Below are 9,507 nucleotides of genomic sequence, written 5' to 3'. Positions count from 1 at the left end.
GCCCGAGCAATTGAGAGAGGACAGACAACTCTTTCTTCAGACAACCACAAGGCCAATAAACAAGTTTTCAGGGAGGCCATGGCCAGCTCGAGATTCTGCAGGGCCGGCTGTCAGTTTGGGGATTATCCAGGACCTTTGCTTTTCATAACAGTGGCAGCAATCAACCATTTGCTGAGCCACCGGTGGGGTGCTTAGCGCTGCCCGGGCTTCTCCCTATGCTGTTTCCCAGTTCTTCCTCTCTGCAGCCCTGTGCAGGGAGCGACGGATAGAAGCAGAGACACCAGAGTCACGCAGAGCAGGCTTGAACCTCAGCTCTGCCACAGGCAGTCAGTTCACCTCCTGGAGCCTCAGTTTCCTTGTCTGTAAAACACAGCTGATGATACCTACATCGTGTGGCTTTTGAGAATGGGATGAAGTGATGTCGAGAAGACTGGTAGCCCAGAGCCTGGTACAGAGTAAGCCCTCAATATACGGCAGCCAAATACATCACTGGCACAGCATCCGCACTTTAAGTGGGAGGACACTGAAGCGCGTTCAGCCAGAACCGGACGTGGTCTGACAAGCTCATGTCTTACCCACTGTGTCCTCTGCAGCACGTCTGGGTTGTTTCCCCCAGCCCTGGTAACTCTGCTGGTGGACAGACGGGAGAGAAGGAAATCACTGGATTCAGGATTCCAGCCAGAAAGAGACAAAAAGCACCAGCTAAGACGGGGGTGGTATCGATGGCTTCTTATTGCCCAGATCGTCTTCCTGCCCCTAAATCCAGAACGTTCTTCAGAAAGGGCTAAAGATGAGTACACAGAGACGAAATCCCAAGTTATCTTCTTCCAAACACAGACTCATCAATACACAGAAAGCCACAGAACACATTTCCCTGCCCAGACCCTGGGACGAAGAGCGAAGGATAAAAGCAGATGAGACTCTTCATTCAAGGCATATGGCGACTGTCCCCAGAGAGGAGCCCTCAGGGTATGTCCATGTATGTGTGCTCACTCAGATGCCATGAGTCAAACGAAGTGCTGCCCAAAGCTCTGTAAGGGGTCCAAGTGACCATAGTTTCCCAAACATAGTCTTAATTATTCTAATCATTGCTTCAACTTAGCATAGCTTAAATTGGTATAAATGCATTTATAAATAAGATGTTTTGTCATGAGGTTATGCATTTTCTCCATGCAAACAATTTTATACATGACATTGAGGATATAAGTTTAAATCCATAAAGGTCTGTTTAGACCCTACTATGTCAGCAATACCATGCCTTTTAGTGAAAATACCTTTACGTTAGAACTTATCTCTTGAGATAGCAAGGCAAAGGAGGAGGTCATGGAAGAAGGTAAAGGATTCATGAAGGAGCCTGGGCTTAAGTTATAAAGACATTTCCCTACGTGGAATTATTTGGTCACAAACCAGCTTATCACTTTATGTTCCCAGGATGTGGGCACCTTTCTAGGATCTGTGAGCAAGTCTGAAACGACAGCCCTCATAGGCAACTTTGTACCATCTGCCAGGGGCTTCCTTCCAGGCCCTGATACACATGAGTGAGATCTTTTTCCTTTTCTCCCAGTCCAAGAGAAGATGTTCTTAACTGTTCTCGAGGCCTCAGTCAGCACAACGTTTCCTTCCATGGCAAAAGCCAAATGAGAATGAAAACCGTCTTACGGGGGCACCTGGGTGGCTCAGTCGGTTAAAAGTCTGCCTTCAGCTCAGGTCATGATCTCAGGGGCCTGGGATCGAGCCCCACATCGGGCTCTCTGCTCAGTGGCGAGGCTGCTTCTCCCTCTGCCTCTATGATCTCTCTCTCTCTCTCAAATAAATAAATAAAATCTTTAAAAAAAAAAAAAAGTCTTACAGCAACTTGCTCTCATGAAACCTTCGAGTGCCCATCTGTTGTTGTGCCTGCCTCACATCTACTTCTCCCAGGTCTGTTAACAGCACGCCATCTTGCCCTGAGGCAATGTGGTTTGCAGTGGGTGTGACCCCACCCCAGGTCCAAGGCTGGGCATGCGGCTCAGGTCCAGCCGACCAGAGCACTACATCTCCCGGCTGACGGTAATTGCTTCCCGTGTGAGCAGGTGACCCAACCCGGTCAGTCTAAGCTAACGAGATGGAGCCGGTGGTGGTGGGAAGTGGGGAAGAGGGTTCTTCATCTGCTAAGCATATAAAGGTGCTAGCCACCTCACAGCTGCTCAGGGAGCTCGTGAGAAGAATCTGCCTGAAAATGAAGTGAATGTGGAAAGAGGGAAGCAGAGGAAGAGACAGACTGAGTCCTAATTACATCATTTGAGCACCATGTCTAAAGCCAGTGACCGGGCCTTTTCACTGACACACGCAAATGATACATTCTCTAAAGGTGTGTCATCCCTTCAGCTGGTTTTTCTAGCGCTTGTAAGGGATGGAGTTTGGGCTGATAACAAATTTCAACCTTAGAAGAGAGTGATTTTCCTTCTCTCTTATTATTTAATTCTCAGTCCTGTATAAAAGCCTTAGGTTATTCCTAATGTCATTAACTGCTTGCTGCCTGACCTTGAACAGGGTCATATCCAAGTGCCCTCATCAGGAAAATGAAGGCATTGGGCCCTATCTCACAAGTTCCTTCCAGCTCTGAAATTGTGGACTTCTATGAATAGTCTCTTAGCAACCTTCACACTCAGAATTAGATACAAAACTATTTTCTTCACGAGAGTGGATTCAAAACATTAAAATAAAACTGGAAAAAGTTTAAATCAAATGTCAGATGATGAAAACCACGCAAGGCCTCTTTCCTTTCGCAAAGCATAGAACCACGTGGTGTGGATGCGGCACCTGCTGGTTTCTGGTGCCTGAAAACTTCTACCACCCCCACCCCCTCCCACGCCCCTTCTACTGAGGAATTCCCAGGTGTGGCTACAGCTCATCTATCCCATTTGGCCTTTCAGAGATGGCGTACGTTACAGTTTAATAATCCTCAGACAGGTTTAAAAACAAAACTGTGGTTGCTTTGTCCATAGAATCTAAGGTCCCTTCCCAAAGCCCTTCAGCGATTCTCTGTCACCCTGGTGCCAAGTCAGATGCCTGCCCACAGGCTCCTATCCCTTCTCCTGCTCCTGCCTACTTGTGCATCCTTGGCGCATCACTTCATCTCGTGGGGCCTCAGTTTCCTCATCTGTAAGATAAGATGGTAATAGTACCTTCTTCCAAGAGTCACTGTGAGTCCTGAATGAGTAACATCCCCAGGACAGCCCCCGGCATATAGTAAGCACTGTATCAGTGTTCGCTCTCATCTTCACCACCAGTATCCTGGAGGGACTTCTCAGTGCCAACGGATGGTTGCTTGGATGGGAGAAGGAACAAACAGGTTAAAATCATGAAGTACTCAGAAATATTTCACGTCCTGTAGGTTATCAGTAAATACTTAGTAACAATGGTGTTCTAGAGACATAAAAGCAAGAATTCAGAAGGAACAAAGCACATGGTCTGCTCCCCTTCCTGCCATTTCTGCCCCCTCCCAAGTCCCTAACAAATCTCTTCTGCTTAGAACTTTTGCTACTGGCTTGCAGGGCCTAGGATGTCCAGTTAATGATGATTTGCAGCTCTTGGTGTAAATTTGCTCCTCTTGGTACCTGATATGAACTGCTCCCAAGACAATTGCAGACTCATTTCTCAATTATGTCTATTTAGGCTGAAAGATACCCAGAGTGACCAGCTGACCCCAGACTTCAGTTCCCTGGGGCACCCAGAAGTAACAGGATTTGGGAACCAATTCTCCTAACCTGCTCTCAAATGAAACAATTGATGACTCAGAAAGACCATTTACTGAGGGTAATAGGAAACAGATTAGCCCAGAGCCCCAGTCCCTGGTATCACATAGAGAATTATCTCCCAGAAGGCTCACCCTCTGAGCACCCAAAAGGCTGCTCATTGGCTTCAGAATAAAGTGGGTGTAAACCCTCCAAGTAGCACGCAGAGCAAAATGAGAACAGGCCAAGGGCCTGCAGAACTGGATTGTTACTCTTGCAAGATTTGTTAGCTGGGTGCCTTTGGGCAAATTTCTAACTTCTCTGAGCCCCAGTTTCTCCCAGTGCAAAGTGGGGCCATGATACTCACACCCCACGGAGTAGCTGTGAGAACTGAGATGGTACACGTAAAGTGCCTGCTACACCAATAAATGGTACATCTCCGTGGTTTTGAATATCCTTCCTCCTCTTGGCAAATACTTCTGTGCCAACAGCCAGCATCAGCCCGTGGATCCACTCGCTCCGCCCCCGACAGAGATGGAAAGACTCCAAACGGTTTCCATGCTGATCCCCTTTTCCCGGTTTCCGCCATCTCCTGCCATAACTTCATGGCAGTGCTCCCTGGCAAAATAACCACCCGTTGGCTCGTGATTTCCACAGGCTCATAGCCTCCATGAAGCCTCTCTCCATGCCCTCTAGGGCCATGTACACCCCAAGATTAAGATCCTCTGCCTTAATTGACCTTCCGTGGCTTCAGGCCCTCCTGTCTGTGCTTGGCTGGGACTCCTGTTACCCATGATTTCTTAGCTGGTCCCCCAAAGTAGCAGCGTAAGGGTCTTTCGCTCCACAGTTCACAAAGTACCACAGAACAAAGTGACACGTTCTCCCTCGAATGGTCACGGAAGGCTAATTCCGCACCTCCTCAGCCTCCTCTGTGTGGGTCTGCCTCGAAAGACCTGCTTTCCCAACTCTCACCTCAAAATCAAAGGGCCTTCCCAGGAATGGGGCCTGCAGAGTGTCCAACTGCCCCCTCCGTCCAGCAATCCCCATCCCGAGCCTCATCCCACTCCGAGGCCCGCCCCTGCGTGTTCCCGGGCTCCCGTCCTGCGAGCCACCTGTCCCCGGGCTTCACTGACAAGTGCCGCTGGCCTGCAAAGCTCCTCTGGGCTCTGCCACCAGGGCAGGGGAACGAATTAAGAGACCGGGGTTAAAAGATAGCAGGCTTCAGAAGCAGACTCTAAACAGACTTGAATAGCAGAAAGTTTCAAAGGCTCGCGCTGAAGTCCTCATAAAACTCCCGCCGCCTCCTCTGTGAGCTGGCAGTCCCAGGCTCTTTCAGATCTCTGAGCCGCCCCCTTGCCCAGCCACCAGCTCCAGTCCTGCCAAGAAACCAAAGGGCCTTTTGTGTTGAAGCCTTTCAGTGGGAAGAGACTGGCGGGGGGCTCTGGACCCTCCCAATCTGAAACATGAATGTCTCATAACCCCGCTAAGCCAGAAATTCTCTACCCTCTCCTGCCAGGGAATGATGACAGTCTTGAGCTGGAGGGGGACTTAGTCCTATGTCTCCACATGCTCATCTAGCGGGTGAGGAAACGGGCTCAGTCTCTTCAGTACAATGGAGCTAATCTTCTTGTTGGCCCAGAGCTCTCAGGAGGGAGCGGCCCAGCGGGACATGCTCGTGGGTGTCCAGAAGCCTCGCCTCATCCGTGTGCTATTCCACGCACAGTCTCCTCACTCGGTGGCTGCGCAGGACTCACGGAGCCTGTTCCTCCATGGCCCGAGTTTCAGGAAACTTCACAGTGTTGGCAAGACTATCGAAAACTGAACACGAATAAATGGTCACACAGAGCTTTAAAATGTATATACGTCTTCATCTGCTCCGGCTGCCATAACAGAAGCCACAGGCCGCGTGGCTTACACAACACACATTCATCGTGTGTGAAATCGCGGTGTCCACGGGGTGGGTTTCTCCTGAGTTTCTGGCTGGGGGGACACACCTTTCAGCTGTGTCCCTCCCACGACCCTTTGTCTGTGCGTGCACCAGCTCGTGTCTCTTCCTCTTATTATAAGGCCACCAGTCCTGCTGGATTGGGGCCACCATTATGGCCTCATTTTACCTTAATTACCTCTTTTAAAGGCCCTATCTCCAAATACAGTCACATTCTGAGGCACTAGAGGTCAGGACTTCAATACTTGCTGAACAGTACTGCCCTCCTGTCAGGGCTCCCAGCTGGGCTCTTATTTCACCAAGGTAGTTATGTTTTTCCCTTTTAAGAACATACACATTGCTGTGGGCTGAATTGTGCCCCCCCCACACACACACACACATTCATATAGTGCGGTCCTAATCCACAGGGACAGGCCCCTGGCCGTGCTGAGACACCTGCATGCAGGACTTCCTCCACCACCTGCTGGCTGAGCCGTGGTCTACTGTGGGTCGGCGTGCGGCCAGAGAGCGGTTGGAAACTTCCATCAGGCAAGGAGTAAGTGCAAGCCTAGAACCAACAACCTGGGTCCTAATGAGCCTTGGACAAGTGACTCAGTGTTGCTGACATTCAGTTGTCTCTTCAGTACAATGGAGCTAATCTGTCCTGAGCACTTCACAGGAAAGTAGGGGAGAGCAAATAAGATAAAGCGAATACAGGGCAGCCTACTGTGAACTGTAGTTACACCAAATAAGAGAAAGTTATTAAAACTCATGTTTCTTTTTCCTTTCAAGTAAACTAACATGTCCCCCACAAAAAGATGACTTCTCCAAAAGCATGGTTATCATCGATGGTGTTTCTTAAGAGCCAGTGTCTCATGGGCCCATATGTCACCCGCTGTACTTGTCCTGGGACCTGAATGAGCTCGGAGGGTGGGGTGGTTTGCTTTGTCCCAATGAATGGTATGTGTAAAGGGTCTATCCCTGCTGTGTCAGGGAACTGCTCATGCAGAGGGAGAGGTGGGCCTGAGCTGAGTCCCCAGCGATGTGGTAGACATGACCAGGCACTGGCATTCCCAGTGGAGGGGATGCAAGGCAAAAATTCACAATGGAGGTGGGAAGATCTGTAGAAGCAGCACAGGGTGGTGGGTACCAGCCAGTCCCTAGAGCTGGGTTTGAATCCAGCCCCACATCTTTGGGCAAGGTTCTTAGGCTCACTGTGACTCAGTGTCCTCATCTGTAAAATGGAAACTATTAGGGCACCCACTGCATAAGTTGTTGTGGGCTTTAAATAAGTCATATATCAAGAGGTCTTAGAGTGGTAGCTGGGACATGGTGAGTGGCCAGGGAGTGTTAGCTGTCAGTTCACCCTGTTCTTTCATTAAGCACTGGCTGAGCAGCTGGTATGTGCCCAGCACTATGCTAGGGACACAGCCTTGCCCTCCAGAAGCACACAGTATGCATAGATGTGAAACCACTTAAACAACTTTTCAACAGTCTCTCAGAGATAAGCCCAACACTTATGGAAACCAGGAAGAGCACATGACCCAGCCTGAGTGGAAGTGGAGGGAGGACAGACATGGGATGGGGAATCCAGAAAATCATCCCCAAGAAGGTATCACCTGGTCCAGTCTTAAGGAGTAGGAATATCCTCGGAGGGGGCTGAAGGTAGGAGGGCACCACATGCAGAGAGATGTGGGGCAGCGTGGTCCCCATGGCAACCAACCAGCAGTTCTGGGTTGGAGGAGCTTATGACTAAGTAGGGATGACAAAGGACACAGCTGAGTGCCTGGCTTGATCCCATGTGGTTTTGAGCAGGGAATAGCATACTTGGATTTGTGGTTTAAGCCTGAGCACAGCAAGAGGTAGAAGTGGAGGGGAGAACATTAGAGGGGAGAACAGAAAGTGAGCCATGAGCAGACAGGCCCAGGGGCCATAGTGATGGGGATGCAAAGAGAGCAAGGACACCAGGAATACTTACAAAGGACATGGCATGATGTGACCGGGTAACTATATGAAGAGGGGGAGAAGGTGCTGGATCCATGAGAGTACTTCAGAAAGAGAAAGGGGGTTCAGAGGAGGACAAGTCTGCCATGCAGGTAGGGGGTCCAGTTCTTAGTCCCGAGCATGGAGCATGGAGGCAGCAGCCCAGGGAGAGGGAGGGGAAGATCAGAGCAGAGGCCTAGCCCAGAGTCAGGGGAGGCGCAAGCATCCAGGGATGAGGAGACAGTGAAGGGACCTACAGGAAGCCGAGGGGCAGAGGTCTGAGCCCACCCTGGTGGAGGGAGGACAGGCCCTGGCAAGGCTTGGCCACAGGAGGGCAGTAGGAGTGCCCATGGAAGGTGGGCAGTGACCCAGGCAGAGCATCAAGAGGGAAAGGGGTGGCCAGGAAGCAGACTAGCACATCTGGACCTTCCTTTGGGAGATGTGAGTGAAATGGGGAAGAGAAAAAGGTATGAAGTAGAATCGGGGGGGAAGCTAATTTTTAAATGGGAGAAGTATGAACTAGGACCAACAGGGGCAAAGGTGGAGGACGGAAGGGAAAAGTGCTTCCTGAAAGGCCCAGCCCCCAGGAGGTCAGAAGGCATGATACCAGCCTGGGATCCTCTGGGGGTAAGTGACAGAAAACCTGATTTACCTGGACCTAAGAAACGGAGAATCTGTTGGCTCATGTAACTGAAACATTCCAAGGTAGTCTGACTTCGGCGCAGCCAGATCTAGGGGCTCAAGTGGGATCACAGGATCAGGCTTCTCTCCCTCTGTCTCCTGTCTCTGATTCTTCTCTGTTGACCCCATTCTCAAACAGATGCACCTTTTTTCATTCTTCTTTTTAAAAACGGATATAATTCACTTATAAAACTCACCCTTTTAAATGTACAATTGTACTTTACAATTATTTTAACTATATTGACAAGGTTGTGCAACTCTCACCTCTATCCGATTCCAGAACATTTCCATCACCTCCCACCAAAAACCTGTATCCATTAGCAGTCACTCCCCATTTCCCCCTACTCCTGGCCCCTGGCGAGAGGCTATGTGTGGCTTTGGGAGGAGTGTGTTCATATCGGAGGCAAATAACTTGCAAAATTGTTTATGAAAATAGCTCAGAGAGTCTCAAAAATGATATCCGGTTTGGTTTATCTAGTTGGTAATAGATAAAAGCCTTTTCTTGTGTTCGGAAATTATTTTCCAGTCCCCAAATTCCATCTTTTTAACATGCACTGGCACTATTTTTACTTAAGATCTTTGACCCAATTACCCAGGCATTTCAGTCCTCCAGAAACGATGGAACAATGACTAAAGAGTTTTACCATGACTGAAATCATCATCAGCCTCATCTATAGGTAACAAGAACTGAGGCACAGTTAGCCTGGGGCAGCACTGGTGTTATACAAAATGCTTAATGATCCACACCACACAGGAGCTGATCAATCAGGGCAGATAGCAGCTGTCAACAGCCTGGTGCATCCATACCATGCACACCAGCCAGAGAGTGGGGCCCAAGAGCCACTGGTCATTACTGCACTGCTAGACCCTTGCGTTATGTGGGCAACAAGCATCAGGGCTGGAGGAGTGGGTAGAGGGAGAAGCCAGGACATTACCCCAGCACAGGGTCTGACCACAACCTCCAAGAACAGGCTCATGAAGAGGAGGAAAAGGGCTGTTGCTCTGAATCCATGGTCTGTCTCCTCTGGCTACTGCATAGTCTGCCTCTTCCATTACCTGCAACTTTGAAGATGGAGGGTCTCTGAGATGTAAGACGAATTCTTTTGGGTGTGAGGGTGAGAGTGAAGGTGGTGGAGGTGGTGTTGGTGGTAGAGGTGAAGGTAGTATTGGTGATGGTGGTAGACGAGGTGATGGTGGGAGGAG

The sequence above is a fragment of the Mirounga leonina genome, unplaced genomic scaffold (genome assembly GCF_011800145.1).
Source record: "Mirounga leonina isolate KUSES-001 unplaced genomic scaffold, KU_Mleo_1.0 Mir_115, whole genome shotgun sequence".
In the NCBI taxonomy this organism is placed as follows: Eukaryota; Metazoa; Chordata; class Mammalia; order Carnivora; family Phocidae; genus Mirounga; species Mirounga leonina.
Note: the sequence above shows the minus strand (reverse complement) of the source record.